Raw genomic sequence first — 18,937 nt, forward strand, 5'->3', positions numbered from 1 at the left:
TGGGCAAGAAAATGGGTTCGAGGCGTAAATTGCACTCTCGCAGTCTTGAATCTCGGGGACTGCGAACCGGAACAGGAGGCAGGGGTGGCAGGAGGCGGCTTCAGAAGATGTGAAAATAGCAGTCAGAGGTGTCACAAAATCACAACAGAGTGGGACGAGAAGGAAGAAGAGGAGGAGGAGAAAAGGAAGGCGGAAGTACAGAAGAAAACGAAGGAGGTACGGTATCGGGCGACAATACCATTTGTAGTCTGGAAAGTGCGTCAAAGAAGGGGCGTCACAAAGGGGCCGAAGACAGTTTAAGCCACGTGCAGTCTATAACGGCCTGAACAGGCGATTCGAAATCTTATCAAAAGAAGACATCACACGATAGGTAGAACAATAAACTCGATGGGCTACAAAACGTCTTGAATGAGAACACGGGCTCTGCATGACGCTGAGGGGTGATGTGCTGTGATGAAGCAGCGTCTAGTGAAAAGTCTGAAAAAGGAGTAGTCATCTTATGAAGTCGACGGCTGAATGCTTCACTGATGGCAAAGACGGCTGCTCCCGGGTCTACGAGAGCGAGAATTATGTCGCCCTCAACAGACACTTTATTACCATTATCGGGACGATGCAGAGGACTTGAGGAGCGACCGGTTGAAGTGGTCGCTCGTAGTGGCGCATCCGGGTATGCAATGTCTTCTCGATGGTCATGCTTCACTTTCAGATTCGTCCACAGTTTTTGGCGGTTTCCGGACAAGCCCTGCAAAAAGCGACTATTTAACGCTATGCATCAAAAATTTCACTCTCTCACCTTCAGTCATATTAGGGTCAGCGCGGCGAAAGAGGCCTTCATCTCTTCGATGTAAACCAAGACTGGCTCATTTGGGAGTTGAAGTCTTGATTGAAGGATGGCCCTGGCTCTTTCCTTTCGAACGACATTTGCAAAGGCAGTCAATAACTCTTTCTTGAAAATATCCCAGCCCTTCAAAGCTGCCTCATTATTTTCTAACTATGTACGGGCAGATACTTGAAGAGTGAAATAGACTTGCCTTATCTTCGCTTCGTCGTTCAAGCCGTTGAATTCGGCGACACGGTCGAAAAGGTCCATCCAGTCTTCCGCATCTTAATGGCTAGTCCTTGGAAGATGAGGGCTAATGGGGCTGGAAGAAGAAAACCGGTGCTGTTGAGTGGACCATTTCCAAAGTTGATGTATTTCGGTGTCGAACGGAGTCAGGCAGCAGACCGCCTTCGAGTTGGAGCCCTTGAAGTCGGTGGCTGGCTCAGTGACCTGTAGGCTGGTCCCCCATGGCGACAGCAACAAGGCTGGGGTCTTCGCTTTAAGGATCAAAGGCAGCACCTCCACCAGATGTCACATAGTGCTGACAAGGCCGTAGAAACCAAAAGAAGACAAAGGCTTAATGGTACTGAAATTAAATCTTTATTTGGCTAAGCAAAAAGTAAGCAACTCGGCGGCGGCAAAAGCAGCAAACGTGCTCGTCGATCGTCGAACAAAGAATGCCCGTCACACTCGTCAACGCTCAATTTAAAGGATGCTCAGAACAATCTAGATAACGTCGCAAACTGCTCCTAGCACAGCCAGCAACATTCGAGAAACATACGGAAGTGATCGGAATCTTCGAGACAGATCTCGGCGCATCGTTCGCGACGAAGAAAATGATAACGCGTCGTATCGCGACAACGAGCATGAACAAACACGGGTTACATAATTGATACGCGTGCCAGAATGACAGTGATAAGGCCGAATGGTGGAAGCTGTTAAAAAACAACAAATACAGTTTTAAAGGTTTCACGGCACTTTCCCTTAACGGCGCGGGTAAGACGTCACAGCATCGGAGTAAGCGATCGGAGACCTGGGAAATGTAATCGTCGAGTGGCATAGGTTTGGCGATCTTCTGATACGAATTGAGGACCGGGCGTAGTTAGCGATTAATAGGAATCAGCATTTATTGTACCTGGAATAAATCGGTGGTGCATGCAGGCACTAGATGTGGTGGTTCGCAAGTAGCGGGGCCAATATGTTTCCAGCAGCTCCTGGCCCCTGTCTGTCAGTGCGAGCTGAATCGATAGGGCGCGGCTGGATAACAAGGTCTCCCATCCCTCAAGGGATTGTGCGTATTGGCGGAAAGTGGAGGAGGGGGTCTAAGGTTTTGTGCATTCTGAAAAAAAGTGCAGCAGGGCGCACTCTTCTTTTTTCAAAAAGGGCAGAGCATATCGTGTTCTCCAGGGTACATGCGATTCATCAGTACGTAATGCGCAAGCAATCCCGATTGCGCTCGACGCAGGATTGTCTGTTGTTGCCTGGTGAGTTTTGGGTGCGGTTCTGGCAGTCTGCATCTTTCCTCTCGGTAAATTCGAATAATCTCCCAAATGCGGGTAACCGGGTGCGGTAGCTCTTCCGGCTATTGCTCGGCCCGGATTGACATTGCGCGGGCATGATAGTCGGCAATGGTGTTGCCTGCTACCTGCGAGTGAGCCAGGACCCTCACGATCTCTGCCTCATCCCGGAAGCTTTCAATTGGATATAATGGCTCTTGCCGCGGTGCAGATTACCTCCCTGCGGAAGTTTCCATAGGCTGTTTTGAGTCGGTGACCATGGTGTCCACGCTCAGCTGTGCGAGCGCGAGGGCCCCGGCCGCTTCTTCGAGAACGATGGGGTCTGTTTTCTTAATCGACACGCTGATGATCTGTCTGCATTTTGGCCTAATCACCCCTGCTGCACGTTTACTGTATTTCGAGTGAGGCATCCGCGTAGAGGACCCTGGGGTTCTCTTCCAGCTTCCGGGCTATGGCTTTGGCCCGCGCGGTGCGCCTCTCGTCATCCTTGCCCGACGTCATGTTCCGCGGAAGGGGTTTGGTCTGAATGGTAGTCTTCAAGTCTTCCGAAAGAGCTGCCTTGATGGGTACTGTCTCGACCATCCATCCTATCTTGCGTTAGATGGTTCGTCCGTGTGCCGTGTGACTGAGTCTGATTCTCAGATTAGAGAGGTGGGCTTCAATGAGCTGCTCCACAGTGTTGTGGGCACCCATGTCAAGCAGACTTTACGTGGACGAGTATATTGGCCTTCCCAGTGTTTGCTTCGCTGCCTTACGAAGCATCGTGTTTAGGGTGTTCCTATTCGCCTTTGTCAGCTGGAGATAGAGGGCAGAGTAGGTGACCCGCGACACGACGAACGCGCGTATCAGACGCTTGGCATCGTACTCTTTAAGGCTTTGGTTTCTGTTAGAAACTGGGTATCTAACAAAAACTGTGGCCTTAAAGATACTAAGATGAGAGATACTAGGTATCTGCTCGGTTGTAGTCTTGATCTTTGTGACGGCAGCGTGTGGCTTTCCGTCGCTTTGAAGTAGTAGGCCGGGGAGCCTAATCTTCTGTGTTAGCTTCATGGCCGTTCTGTTGATGGTGACAATAACGTTTGGCGGCAGCTCTTTCTTGGATATTCCTTGTCCAGCTCGTTGATGAGGGCCTCCCCCCCCCCCCCCCCACACACAAACACAGGGTACGGTCTTGACGTCCCTGCTCTACAATCTGGCCCTCCTGACCCTGCCCAATCTACTCAAGCAAATCGAAGGCGTGGACCACGCGTTCTACAGCGACGATATTACGGTGTGGACGGCACGAGCCGGGTCTGATGCCTGGATGGAGGAGGCCTTTAAAGATCGGAAAGATGGAGGAAGCATTTAAATACTGCTGCCGTAATTTGGCCCACACCATTCATTTCAGACATAACGGCGGATTATAGGATAAAACGAAGGTGTCACCATTCACAATTTACTCCAGATATAAACACAGCTGATCAGAGCATTGCTAAATCAGTTTATGCCTCGAAAATAAGAAAATGAACTAAAATTTTCAGCTCACGCTCAATATTCGATCTCTTTCTCGGTGTTGGCTCATGATTTTGTTTTGAAGTTGCAAATACTGCTTCACCATAACTGTTGGCGTAAACATTAAGTTGTCAGGTTGTCAAGATAATGTTCAACATGCGCGTAAAAAATTTGTGCGTAGGTATTTTTCCTTACTAAAAATAAAAAGATGATTACTATTGTGCTCAATAAGAAACAGGACCGCTAACAGATTCCAGCTTGTTTCAATGGGGCTAGGACTTGCCTCCTTTCTTATACCCTTGAATACAATAAGTTGGGAAATCGCGTATAGCTCGATCCGCCACCCTCCACAGTAATGTCCCTCGTAGCTGACACTACGTTGGACAATAAAAATATAAAGGGTGGTTTAGTTTAGTCACATTCATGTCATAATGTGCTGGACTTCTTTCCTGTAAGAAGGTATGGAACGACTGTGGGCTAAAAGCTACGTGTGAGATGGTATATCCAGAAATATACGATGACTGATTAAACGAAAAGTCGATTCTTAAATTGGAGCCTCACCTGTCGCGGTGTCTTAGTAGTTAAGGCCCTCAGCAATTGAACCGGAGTAAACGGGCTGATAACCGATCAAGTATTTAAATACATCATGAAACAGCTCAAAAAGACTAGGGACAGGGAAGAAGGAGACGGGACAAAGGGCGGAAGTTCAGAGCGGAGTATCATCTTCAGTTTTGAAGCATGTCTTGTCAGAGTACATGGGAAGAAAAGGGCCACAACCTCCGGTAGAACGAGGCGGTATTAAATGGCGAACGCACACACACGCTAACGGCAAATCATCATCGTAGTCAAGTAAACAAGGGTAATAGAAGGATTAGCACGGTGAAGAGAAGGTAGAACAGGGCCCATTGAACTAGAAAGACAAGGTCGCCTTCTTTCCTGTCCCTTGTTTTTTAGCGCAGTTTCATGATGCGTTCCAATACTAGTCACCAACCAGCCCGCCTCCCACTATTAAAACCAGCCAAGGCGGCAACGTTTTTGTAAAGGCAAAACGCAAAGGCGCTCTCTTGCTAAGCGATGCCTTTGCACGCTACTGAGTTTCTGCTGGTCGAACGTTTTCGGTCCAAAAGTTTGTAGTAACTCAGCACAATTCGGCTAGGATATACGTAGCGAGAGGTACTGTTCAGCAACATTGTTGAGCATTGATAAACCGAGCGGCATCGACGGGTACCAGTGCCCGTGGCTAACGCTGTAAATGGGCATCCGTTACTTGGCAAGAGCGTAAACATTAGTACGGAGTGCAAGCATTAACAACTTGCGGCGTTTCGGCATGCCATTCGAGGAAAGCTAGCTTCAAATTTGGCTATGATGAATGTAATTACCATTCTCACATTCCGTCCATGCCACACTATTTAGCATGCGGAAAAGAAATAACTGCACTCGTTATTTAGAAAGGGAGATTTGAACGTGCTCGTCACCGATGCGCTGGCCGCCAGCCCATTGGTGTGTTCTGAGGTGCAGGGCTCTTTAATTGTGTTTGTGATTCTTCTCGACTTTCTTGTTTTTGACGTAGGTGTACAGCGACGCAACTGTCGCTGTACATCTCTACGTCGCCGCTTGGCGAGTCATTTTGTGCGCTCTTCAGGCGTCTTTTAAAGCACGCTTAGCCCTTCGGCCTGCATCCTTACGCTGACCGGCTTCTTCACGTCAAGCAATGATTTCGGCTTCCTCCAAAGCAGCTTTTAAAAACCGGCGAAGATGCCGCGCGCATACACGCGCTCACAATCTATGTTTTCACAGATGAAGCACCCACACAGAGGCACAGCATGTGGTCATGGAAGTAGTGCTTGCGCAGTTCTGGCTACGACTAACCATGCGAATTCGGCTCTAATTTGCGCAGTGTAGGTCTCGCTACAATATGCCAACTCTTTCGCTGCCTCATATTTCACTTCTTTGTTCCTGCCTTCCTTATGAAGCACTGCAGGTGTCCAGCTGGAGGTGTGACAGATACTGATCGTTTCATTTTCTATAAACTAAACTAACCCAATGGGAGTTGGCAAACGGAATGCATTGTTAGGATCGGCCTCCTAGTCGCGATTCGCACGGCTCCTGCAGTGGCCGACGAATGGAGTTGAAATGATGCAGGAAGGCGGCGGATGCTCCTTTACAAGCTCCTGGGCTTCTCCACATGACACCGGTGCTTTGAGATGCTTCGGCATCGCGAGTGCCCGGACACGCGAGTTAAACACTCTGGCACCTCTGCGACCGCAGGAGCTATGAAGGTGCGCCCTCCTTTCCCACATCGCGCCGCGACAGATCCGCGGCGGAAGACCAGCGCGATCGCTATTGCTCCTCTTAGCCCGCCACCAACTACTGCATACTGAATAGACTGTTCGAATACCAACGGCTTTGTGGCCCATAAAAGAATTAGCTCGGCTGGTGGTCAAAAGAGACCGTTGTGAGCTTCTGCTATGTTTTGTGCAACTCGGCCGGAGGGGGCATGGCGGATTCTCCCTGGCCGGCGCTTTGCGAAAGCAGTTGCGTGTAACCAGTCATCTGAGCCCTGTGGCGATGTTGTTCTATCGTGTACTATGCCTGGAAACACTCTATAAAGCCATCGTTCATTCAAATCGTCTCCTGGACTCAGACAATGGACACATGGATTAGAATCGTGACTTTGGTGTTCTCGCTGCGGTTTGATCGGGTGTAGTCTTCGAAGAACATGGTACAGGGGGCACCTGCTGTCGACCTCTAACACTGCAATCCGCGGTGAGATCGTGAAGCTGCTCGAACCGCCTCCATTTTAAATACCATTACCATTAGGCGATATAATTGATAAATATACATTTTGTGTCCCCTAATAGGTATATATATACAGGATCAAATATAAAATTCTACTTAAGTATTAGCCATATTTAACAAGCACACTTTTAAATTATAATTTAGCATGTTTAGTTCAACGCATACCTATTACATCTCTCCTACTTTAGGTTTCTAACTCTCTTTTACTGTTGATACATTAAACTGAAACCAAGGGATTATGACTACAAACAGCCGCAAAACAATGCCACTGACCTTACTTTCGCTTGACATCTGTCCTCCACAAAGCTGGAAATCAATGTTGTCCTACGTAATAAAACTTCAAAGATACTTACACCAACACAATTATAACGTTTCTCCCGCCGTGGTGGTGCCGTGGTTAGGGCGTTCGGATACTGTGCCCAAGGATGCGGGATCGAATCCTGGCCGGGACGGTCGCTTTTCAATGGAGGCAAAAGGCAAGTCGGCCGTGCAGTGTGCGATGTCAGTGCATGTTAAAACACCCCCGATGGTAGAAATTTAACGACTCCTCCACTACGCCGTCTCTCATGTGACTCGGCACAATGTGATAAGCAAAAATTGCATGATACATGACCTGAGCAAGGGAACACTAAATCTTTTAGGGGCATTCATAAAGGACCCACTGGGAAGTGAATATATTTGCTCAAAGTACATCCGGGCAATAATTAAATTAAAGTGACATTCTTTCCCACAAGGGAAGAGTATACTCCGAAAAAGGTTTACCTGAGCGTGTACTGCACGTGTTTGTTTCAACAGCACGCAACTGTACTATATGCATCACATGCCTATAGGGGTGATGTGATATGGTCGTTGAAATAAGGAGAATATAGTATCGCATTACCTTCATGTCAACCAGCCTTTTGACTGTTCATATGTGCGCGAACGAGAAAAAAAAAACAGAATAAATCGCTTAGTGTAAATGCGCATTCATCAACAACACCAATAGCGTGAAGCACATGGCAAGTATGTCACTTCAAAGATATGGTTACCTTTCTGCGACACCTGCAATGGCTAGTGGCACGTAACTGCGTGTACGGAAACTTTTCAGAAACCTTCTTAATGAAGTGAAACCGCACCAAAAATTAAGGTAGACAATAGTCAACTTTCAACAGGCATTCTAATGAATGCAATTCACAGTTGTCTTTATTCGTCCTTGAAGCTAGCTAGTCAACAGACCGATAATTCATCCAATTTCCGTTCACATCTTACCAAGGGCATCCGTTCACCACTTAGATTCCATGGATTGCACAGGTCACTCTTCCAACTGAAGTCTCATACATCAACGGGCATAGCGGAAATCATCTACAACCATCTTCAAATCCTATTGACTTGATGTTGCTTGGACTATTAAATCTATAATGCATCAGACTGAGAGCAGTTCACGTATATCGGAGGAGATGCATATATACAAAACGCAACCTGGCCTGCTTCAGTCTCGCAATATCTACACTCTCAGTACGCTGATAGAAACGGCTAGAGCATCCAAATAACAACACATGATGATAAGTCGTACTCTTATCTGTATTCTTGAGATGCGGGGGCACAAGCCCAGAGCTCGTCCTACGAGTGCAGACAAACATATCCTCAAATGTCACTGAGATGTTAAATGTACGCCCGCTCTCCCGAAATGTGCACCAGGTGCTTAACGACCACAGACGTAGCGACAGAGGCAGAATCCTACAGGTTAGGCTTGAATATAGGTCGCAAACATTCCACACAGATGCTATGGAGGATGCGAATGGCAAGCTTAAGCCGCGGTAGTTTGCAGGGAGAAAGGAGGGCTGATCTTTTGGTGCAGCATCAAATTACAGCAACCGAGCTGGAGGAGGTAGCCGCAGCGCTGGCCCTGATGGAATATCGGGCCAAGATGGAATATCGTGCCAAGAATATTTTAGCGATAACAAATCGGTATTCAACGACGCGGGTAGAATATTTTTTACAGCAGTAAAACTCGCCTTCGGTGAGGCTACGACAGAGCAGGCCGCGTTAGTTTGGACGCCTGCGCAGCAAGGGTTACTGCAAAGAGAATGCGCATAGGCTGGCCCGAGGTGATTATTTTTGGGATAGCATTAGTCTCTGTGCGAGCAGCCCCCACAATTCGGTGAATTTATACATTGCCAGCTAGAATGACAGCCATAAGAAACTGCACAAATGACAATGAGTGAGAAGAGGTAGGTGGAGGACACTGAAAACTGGAGTATTGCTGAATCAACACCTTTTTAAGTAGATGGTACAGAGGTACTTATCGCTCGGTGAAACAAATGCGATGAAATCGAAAACATGATGAATATTGTGTGGCCATGCACTAGCTTTGGCAAGTCAAACAGAATTGGTGATTCTGAAAGCCACTGCTGCTCAAACGGGAAGATCAAGACCAGCGTAGAGTCTTAGATCAGGCCATGGCTGCCGCCGTAATACAAGAGGTCTCTGACGACGACTGAGGGGAATAATGGGATTAATAAATGTCAATGACACAGTTGAAAGGGGAATTTATATCGGGAAATGGTTCTCGATTGCCAGAGTCTGTGCAGACAGGTTCTCTTTCGCACATTATTGACGCTAAATTGACGTAAATGAGATAGATATATAGGCCACGGTGTTTACTTTTGAAATACTCTACTATATTTATCAGATGCTTTTGATGGAAGGTCCAGATTGCATCACCGTGTTCTACTGAAGGCCTTACAGGTATTCTTTACGCATGTAATTTGACTTCTTGTGCAGCTTTAACAATTCCTCCAGAGAAACCATAGTTTCCATTCGGCCTTGTAAAATATAGTCTATATTAAGATGCCAGCTTACGTCGCTGGTATAAAATCACCCAAATATTTGACATGATTGCACATTGTTATTTCATTTTCATCTAGTGGGTAGGACAACTTCCACGCGCTTCTGTTGGTAAAACTTGTACTCGCGTTGTTAGTTGTATTAAGCTTGATTCGCTATTTTGCGACACCAAGAACGAATCGACTTTAACAAATCATTAAGCCTAATTGTTTCCTCTATTTTCCTTTTGTTTGTGCTCAATGCCCAAAATTCGGCAAAGGGCCTAATGCTCACTGGTTAATCATCATAGAAAGATAAATCACTGCCGTAATTAGGAACAGAATAGGAGCAATCACAAACCCATGATACACCTGAGGGGAGATTGACGTTATTCGACACGCAACCATCCAAGCCACGCACAACCTCCGGTTAATTAGGTAGGAAGCAATCCATAAAAGAACTGCTTTCTATCCCTGCAGCAATATTTTTGTGATTACGTCGTGGTATGGAACGACGTAGAATGCTTTATAGAAATCTAAAAAGTTTGCCTCCATTTGACCTCTTCTGTTAAATGCTTTACTCAAGTTGTGAGTTATTTCTTCACGCTGTGTAACTGTGAATAGACCTCACAGAATTGTCGACTATTCTGAGAGTGCTATTTTTTCCTGATATATAATGAAACTTTCTATACAACATGCTTCTGAATTCTGCAGCATATGCGTGTTTAGTGGTGCTTGTTTATAGTAGTTATTGTGCAATTTGGTCTCAGATTTATTGATAGTAACTATTCTGGCACATCGCCAGTATTCTGCTATTTCAGTGGTAGGTAAGGACAACTGATACATTTTCGTAGGTACTTCGCGACCCATACACTCTATTGTTTATAGAAGCATTAAAATCATACCGGATCCTAATGGAGTCTTTAAATATAGCTTGTACAGGAGACAGAGACTTCCATCTAGGTACCACACTTTTCTTGCATTTGGTAGTGGTCATGGTATGCCTGGAATGAAGCGTTCGATGTAGAAATGTTTAAATACTAAGTCATTTGGTCATCTACCTGCTTTAAAACAAAACGATTCAAAACTTTATGTTGGGCCTGCAGCTAAGTATCTTGATGCACTGTTGGACAAACATTTGAATTGGCACCCGCAAGTGCAATCAGTGCAACCAAACGTTTGTGGAGTGCCTGGCATTCTTAGAAAACTACGATATTTTTACGAAAACGAGTCAAACTCCTTATATATAATTCACTAATCTCGGCAAGCATAAATTGCTGTCCTTCATTACGAAGCCTTCCTACTGTTGCCAAATGAAATAAATTTGTATTCTACAAAAGAAATCAATCCGTGAGATCACCAATATCCCATCCTATAGTCATACAGAACGCCATTTTAGTGGAATGAATTACTTCCCCTTCCAGACATGTACAAAGAAAACGTTTTAAAGCACTAAAATTGGTATTAAAGTTACACATTAGTTAATATTGCCATTAAATAAATGTTTGTACTACCCGCCATTCTGAAACCCAGGAAGTTACACACTCATGAAACAATTACGGATTTAAAACTACACCCAAGCCTTCATAAATAATCAAATACATGTGCCTGCTGAGTTTTTTGCTCTTGATACATGTGCCTCGAATATGTGTGTTCGGGCCATGTGTTTTTAATAATCAGATACATTTGCTCGTAACAATATATCTGTCACACCTCTCATTACCAGTGTTATACAGTGTTTCTTATCGCCATGCATATAAGTGTAGCACCTCTCAATGGTTCTGTCCCGTTAACTTGTGTGACGATCCATTTATGTGCATATTTCTTAGTTTCATAGTTCTGTACAGTTAACCTTAAAATTAATGTTGTATATGCCACGCTGACATATATTACAGGATTGTGGGCTTAGTCTAGAGAATTCAGACGCTCTTTACCCACGACCCTAAGCATCACTGATCTTGAAATGCAAAATTTATTTGACTTATTAATACCAGTTTTGTTCACGGAACAGTGTCATAATTGCTTCCCTTTTTACTTTGGCTCTTGACAAAAAAGATTTCTTTTATGAAGTCCAAAAATACGTCGGACGCACACATTTTATCTTCTTAAAGACAAGGTTGTTTCGTGCAGGCCCTTGGGTGAAGTCTTGGCTGATGTACATATAGCAGATTGTATTTGCATGCGCTTACGAGGAGCTGAGATTTAGGCAATTTCATGAAGGTGCAAAACGACGTTCCATTCTAACATCTCGGCACTACCACTGTGCCGGAGATATGTGTATCCTGCTACCACTAGAACATCGTGAAAGCAAAACCGACGGCTTGCAGGCACGCGAAATATGCCAGAAGAGAGACACAGTCGCTTTGCACCGCATGTATCGTGAATTTCAGTTGCACAAATGGCGTGGTCTGCACGCTCGTGACAGAGCACATTGAATCGGCACAGTTCATGCCTCCTGACTGTGCGTTTGGAATACTAGTCCTACGGCCGGAGCAAGCAGGTGGCCCCGACGGGCTAAGGGAGGAATTACCCGTCATTCCTTGCACTCCCGTGCACTACATGTACGCGAGTGGGCTGTTTTCAAACCTCTAACGGATCTACGTTACTCTCTGCGTGTTTCTTGAGATTGTGTTGACATTGTAGCAATGCTCTCTCTAGATCACGCGAGCGGTAGAATAAGGTTTCCTCTCGTCGGGTGAGAAACCAGCCTTTCTACCACTACCGGCCAAGGGCGATCAAGGACTCGCACCTTGTCCCCTTTTGTATGCATCTAACAACGCCATCGGCACCACCGTACTCATTGATACATGGGCCTAAATCAGTGTTTTCCTGCAACCCGCCTTGATAGTACTTTGCGACCGCTCACGCATCTTCGGCCCGCGAACGGCTGAAGCATCCGGTGCATAAAAAGAGCTCTCAGACCCTGAACATGGTTCTTCCATCACTGTTTCGATTGATTTTGTACTTGCTGACGTCCGCACGTCTGTTATCGGCACAGTCTTCCGCACCCACCATGGTGTCCTTGTCGACGTCAAGTATCGCTGACTTGGGTTCCACCACTCGCCCTTCGTACGAGGCCTTGCAACATGGGTAAATCATGATGCGGCTCCAATCTACAGCACTTGGCGATACACTATGTGGCCCTCTACTTCATTAATACCGACCCCCTACAGCACCACTAGATACGATCCTGCATGTGCGCCATGCGGTGCACCACAGTCTGGTGTCCACGGGACTACGTGTCTTCCCCTTAACGCCTTCTAGCTCCGGACAAGCTCAAGGTAGCTCGCGATCAAGAAAGCACATGCTTGCGCTGGAATTATTCAACCATCTTTTAGCACTTGGTACTCTCCACTTCAATTGGTAGCCCAAAACACTATCGACTAAAGGCCATGTGATGACTACTCCTCTCTCAAAACCCACACCATACTCTGTCACTCCCTACTCCAACACATGCAGGGCTTCACTGCATTCCCCAATGGCATGACCATATATCAAGGATCCACATCGTCCTCTATATACACACTGTTCTTGCCTGTCTGACGTTTGTTTTCGCCTACGTGGACGCCCTGCTCTGGCCAGCCACTCCATTGACGAGCACCGGTATCACCTGCGACAGTTAATCACTCATCTCTCTGACCATGACATAGTCATCAGCAGAGCTAAAAGTTAATTAGTTGTGCGTTCGCATGCATTCTTTGGACATGATAATGACTTAGTTTGCATTCGACGTTTTTCGTCCGAGGTGCAAGTAATGACGAATTTTCTTCAACCTACTCCTGTTACTTCGCTGCTTTAGTTTCCGAGCATGGTAAACTACTGCCGTAGTTTTATTCATAACTCTACAAATTTGGATGAGCGCTTGAATCGTCTTCTCACAACAAAGCAAAAAACACACCGCCTAAAATGAAATGAACATGCCAACAAAACATTTGCCACCGTGAAGCAAGCGCTGGCCGAAGTCGCACTGCTTGGCAAACCTACACTACCTGGCAGTCGTGATGTCCAGTGTGCTGTGGGCGCTGTTCTAAAACAGCCCACTTATGGAGCATGGCAGCTCCTCGCATTTTAATGCAAAAATCTTTTTAGGCTTAAGAGTATATATCTATGCGCGTCCCTCTAAAGACACTGTGCCAAACTCGAATAAACGTTATACAACTCTAATATCACTCTGTGAAATCATTTAACAGGCACTAATGAGGCGGTGAGAAGTCCGCCAGAGTGCAGTAAAGACGGCGCAAAAGACTCAAGAACCACCGCGCTACGAAAGCTTCCGACTCATCGCATTTTATCGGTGCAAATCGCCTCCTCAAATTTTTTTCGAAGAGAAGACTCCTACTCAGACCCGTTATAGTTTGTCACGCGAGAAGTTGCTCGCCATGTACTTTGCTGTGCGCCACTTCCATCACTTTCTGGAAGAACGTGTCTATTTGATACAAAATTATTTAATTCGCTTGATCTTGAATTAGGGTACCGCGGCCGAAGTGATTTCGCGCTCGCTGTATTCATTAACCATACGATTCCTACAGTATCTACAATATAAAACCCATAAATTCAGTGTAATATATGGGACCCAGAAAACAAGCTCCTTAAATGAATACGTGGATTTTGATCTTTCTGAGGGCAAACGGTCGATGCAGAAAAATCAGAGCACTCTTTGGATGTAAATTTCGGGTGACGCTGAATGTGACAGAATATAAACTTCAACAATGATGGCAGCACTTAAATGAATTCAGAATTTCATATTTATGACCACTAAGACACAGTGCAGTTTAACAGAAAGATACAGGGCAGAAGTGAATATGAACGCAGCATAATGAAAAATAATGAAAGTAAATTAAATGCTAAAAAATCAATATTCCGAGCCGCACGACCACAGCTACTTGTATTCAAGAACAACGCGTGATAACTGATTAAATTTACATATGTACATTCACATCCGTAATAAAGAAGGAATAACATTACAGCTTAAAATTAATCGTAGTAATCAATTTTCTCCTACGCCAGTTTTTCGTTGAATTACAATTGTTTTATTGACTTTTAATAAGGTAGTTTTCTAAAACCAATGCATGAGCATATTTCTTGAAGCAAGTAAAATATATTATTTGTGTTTGAGGCTCCTAGTAGCTTACTATGAATTTCACTTGATGAGATATTGCCTAAGAATAAGGAATAAAGGTTTCACGTAAAAAAAAGATAAGAAATTCACAAACTTTGCTGCTACAAAATTTTCATATACCTCCAGCTGAAAGGCAATTTGGAAATAATACCGTGCCATAATTTTAATAACTGCTCAGAATGTCATGAAAAATTTGGAAGCGTCGAAGATAAGGTGAAAAATTTATGTTTTGCGTTAGAGATTGAAACATTATAATCAAGAAAACATTCATAGGCGATTGGCTTCTGCATAATACTTTAAAGCAGTACATCGCATTAATAACCTAAAAGTGCTGCCGTAACTTCATTGTTAAAATAATTGGCGGCAACTACACTAATCGAGCTGTCTAGGGGATAATATGAGTTCTGTCCAGAATTTTTTGGCCGTCTGGGCTGCTGCAGTTTAATCTAGAATTACTCTTCTGCTTGCAAGCCTGTATATAACCTTGGCCTGAAGGATAACTATGGAATAGATTAAGATTTTACTACGCGAAACAGTATCATGCCGAATGCAACGCTGAAAGCGATAAGAAACTCTAAATAAACTCCGGTGCAGGACTCAACTATAACCACGTGTACACTACCTTACAGTTGTTTTGAATGAAAATAACATTTTCCAATCGATTAACCATATAGTCTTAGTATAAAATGGTCATATCGCTAGAATAGTTTTTTCTGGTAAGCAGCGGATAGTTTCTAAGCAGTTTCTACTGCTCACAAAATGCTAGGTTTGCTATCGTAGCGACGCTGAACGTGCGGCTAGCCATTTGGCGCAGTGAGGCTCCGTGATGGCCTCAATGTACTTTTCCTTTTTGTCTTTTCGTTTTCTTTTTTACTGAATAACCTGAGGAACTCGCGTATAAGAATATATTCCCCGTGTACAAACTAAGTGCAACCAATGTTTTACAAGATACGGTGAGCCCTAGGCTTATTCCAACCAACAAAAGCGCTTCATATTAGTGTATCCAGTATGCACCAACTTTTCCTCCATCAAATTTCAATAAAATAAAAAGGTCTTTAGGTATTTTTCTATTTATTGCCTTGCCAAAAAAGGGTCGAGCAAAAGCTGTAAACCTTCCAGGAAAACGGCTAGATATGTTGTTTTAATCAAGATAGCCTTTACGCAATTTTTTTTCATCAGCCAACAGTGATCCCTAGCAATAAAAAACAGCAAACGCTCCTAACAGCAGTGCCACTTTAAAGATCGGAGACGCATCTGAGATAACCAAACTCGCTTTTCTTTTTAGTGCTCGCTCAGATATTGGGTGACACACTTGGGGTATAATTTAAAATAATAGCTGGTCTCGTGACATCTCCTTTTAAAGCCTACAAATAGATGTGCGTAAACCGTAGCATGACGGAAACAACGTAACTGCTCGTTTTCTGAAGATTGGGATGGGCAACTGTAATCAGCCCTCACTGGGTCACGGCCACACCGCATGCCTTACTCCGGCAGTTTTGGGAATGGTGCTTCTTTCGTCAGGGAACCTTTGCAATTACGACTGATGGTAAAGCTACCTGACAGAGAGTATACCATTCCCAAAACTGTCGGTGCAATAATCAGTACACTGACCCACGGCAACCTGCTGGATGTGTATATGTATCAGCAGGTTGCCGTGGGTCAGTGTACTGATTATTGCGCCGAGAGTTTCGCGAATGGTATACCCTTCATCAGGTAGCTTTACAATCAGTTGCAATTGCGAAGCTTCCCTGACGAAGGGAATACCTTTCCCAAAACTGCCGTAGTAAGGCATGCGGTGAACCCGTGACCCATTCGGCGCAATAATCACTACGCTGCCCCACAACGAAGTGCTGGATATATATATATGTATGTATATATATATGTATATATATATATATATATATATATATATATATATATATATATATATATATATATATATATATATATATATGTGCAGATAAATGAAGGGGAAATGAGGGTGCTCGTTATAATATATGAAGGAAAGAAGCCAACAGTCGGCGAGGCCAAGGAAAGGATTGGGAGGTCGTGGGTTCGGTCGTGGGTGGATATTCGGAGGTCGTGGGTTCGGTCCCCCCCATCGGCACGTTGTTTTTTCTTCTACTTTGTGTTTAATTATCTTTCCCCTAAGCAGATTACATTACTCATTTCTGTGATTATCCAAGTAAAAATGAAAAAAAATAGACATAAAACATAATCCCCAATGCTTCCCTTGGCCTCGCCGACTGTTGGCCTCTTTCCTTCATATATTATAACGAGCACCCTCATTTCCCCTTCATTTATCTGCTTGTAGCTTACGGGGGTCTCGGTTCTGGCAGTCTTGAAGCCATAGGTAGCGTAAGAGGGTTCTAGAAAAGCTTTCGCCCTCGCTCTTGTTCACGTTCTACGTGACGCTGGCGGGAACACAGGACGTTCCACGTCCGCCGCTACGGTTGAGGGTGGCGCTGGTGAACACTCTCAAGGTTCGTATACAGATAACATTAACACCCGAGAAAGTAGCAGGGGGGACAGCAGCCGACGTAGCTCAGTTGGAAGAGCACCGGACGTGATATTCGGAGGTCGTGGGTTCGGTCCCCACCATCGGCACGTTGTTTTTTCTTCAAATTTGTGTTTAATTATCTTTCCCCTAAGCAGATTACATTACTCATTTCTGTGATTATCCAAGTAAAAATGAAAAAAGAAGACGTAAAACATAATCCCCAATGGTTTCCTTGGCCTCGCTGACTGTTGGCTTCTTTCCTTCATATATATATATATATATATATATATATATATATATATATATATATATATATATATATATACAGGGTGTTTCATCTAAGATTTTACCTATTTTTTAAAAATAGGAAAGTTAAGTTTTATTGTTGATTCTTCTTTTAGCTGTTGTATTAAGAGTAGAGACAAATCAGGAGTCTTAAAGGGCACTAATTAGCTTACTAATTATCTAAGATTACCTAATTAACCTTTTATTTATACCAGCTAGGAGCTTCTTTCAAATTGCAACAGTGAGCTACTGGTGTGAGAATGCCAAATAGTATTTTAAACGACAAGAAACGCGCATTTCTTAAGGACTGCAGCGCTGGCATTTCTGGCCGCTTTCGACGCACGAAAACGAAACCTAGAAGTCGAGGCGCGCACTTATGCACGCCCATGAGTGACGCAGCCGTGACGTCACCGAGAGAAACCAGCCATCTGGAGGCGGCCGCTGCCGCCCGCGAAATACGCGCCTGGAGCTGCGTCATGGTCTTGTAGGATCTTGAGATATCACCAACGCATTGCGCACGAAGCTTGTCATGGTGCGGGCGTAGCGCTGATGGTATGGGCAAATCAGCCCTCCCTCTCGACTAAAAGGTTTGGCTCCCAGAGGGTGAAATGAAAAGAAAAGCAGTGCATGCACAGATATCGCACCACTGAACGTGATAACACAGCGCCAGACGAGTAGTTCACGAGCGGCAGCAGCCTCCTTCAGACAGCTTGATGCGCCCGGCGACGTCACGACTGCGTCACTCGTGGGCGCGTACAATTCCGCGCTTCGTCTGCTAGGTTTCGTTTTCGTGCGTCGAAAGTGGCCAGAATTGCCAGTGCTGCAGTCCTTAAGAAATGCACGTTTCTTGTCGTTTAAAATACCATTTGGCATTCTCACACCGGTAGCTCACTGTTGCAATTTGAAAGTAGCTTCTAGCTTGTGTAAAGAAAAAGTTAATTAGCTAATCTTAGTTAATTATAAGCTACTTAGTACGCTTTAGTACTCCTGATTTTTCTCTACTCTTAATACAACAGCTAAAAGAAGAATCGACAATAAAACTTAACTTTCCTATTTTAAAAAAATAGGTAAAATCTTAGATGAAACACCCTGTATATATATATATATATATATATATATATATATATAAATGCGCTTGCGAAAAGGACGTTCTTGGCTGCAGAAGAAATAGAGGAAATCATTAACACTTCATTTATTATTCGTCGACGTTGTCCGTTGTACGGTCTTTTTCAAGACTGTGGTTACATTGCTTATGTTTCAGTTCTAAAGGTTTGAAAATTGTACAGACGCAGGAAAGAACAACCACACAAAAAAAGAAAGAGATGAAACACGGCCATGTGGGATCTGTTGAATGCTAGAAAAGAGGGAGAGGACAAAACATGAGTACGGGTCGGCGACCAAACCAAGAAAATGTTGGAAGCGTGAAGATTCTGAAGGCCCGGAAAGAGGGGGCAAGCAGATTAGCCAAAAAGGTGCTGGCAGGGGAGTAGAAAAGCAAGAGGTGGGGTGGAATGGGGAGAAAATGAACAGAACACTTTTGGTATGGTCTCAGACAACGGCGCTGGCTGTGTCTCTTCTTGAAGGCAGTTAACTAAATGCAGA

At 44.6% G+C, this 18,937-nt stretch overlaps 1 long non-coding RNA gene and 1 other non-coding gene across 2 annotated transcripts in view; one reads left to right on the forward strand and one right to left on the reverse strand.

The window, feature by feature from the left end:
- The window catches only part of LOC146174230 (uncharacterized), a 62,178-nt gene that overhangs the window by 38,666 nt on the left and 4,575 nt on the right, over positions 1 to 18,937 (reverse strand). The window contains exons 2-3 of the long non-coding RNA XR_014701929.1: positions 10,337 to 10,435; positions 6,981 to 7,083 (exon numbers count right to left, since the gene is read on the reverse strand). This is a non-coding gene — a long non-coding RNA (uncharacterized LOC146174230). The remainder of the gene's footprint in view (positions 1 to 6,980; positions 7,084 to 10,336; positions 10,436 to 18,937) is intronic.
- Positions 17,085 to 17,157, forward strand: TRNAS-UGA (transfer RNA serine (anticodon UGA)). Its single transcript has one exon. It is a non-coding gene; the product is annotated as a tRNA-Ser (tRNA).

The sequence above is a fragment of the Amblyomma maculatum genome, chromosome 11 (genome assembly GCF_055883805.1).
Source record: "Amblyomma maculatum isolate TAMU_Amacu chromosome 11, ASM5588380v1, whole genome shotgun sequence".
In the NCBI taxonomy this organism is placed as follows: domain Eukaryota; kingdom Metazoa; phylum Arthropoda; class Arachnida; order Ixodida; family Ixodidae; genus Amblyomma; species Amblyomma maculatum.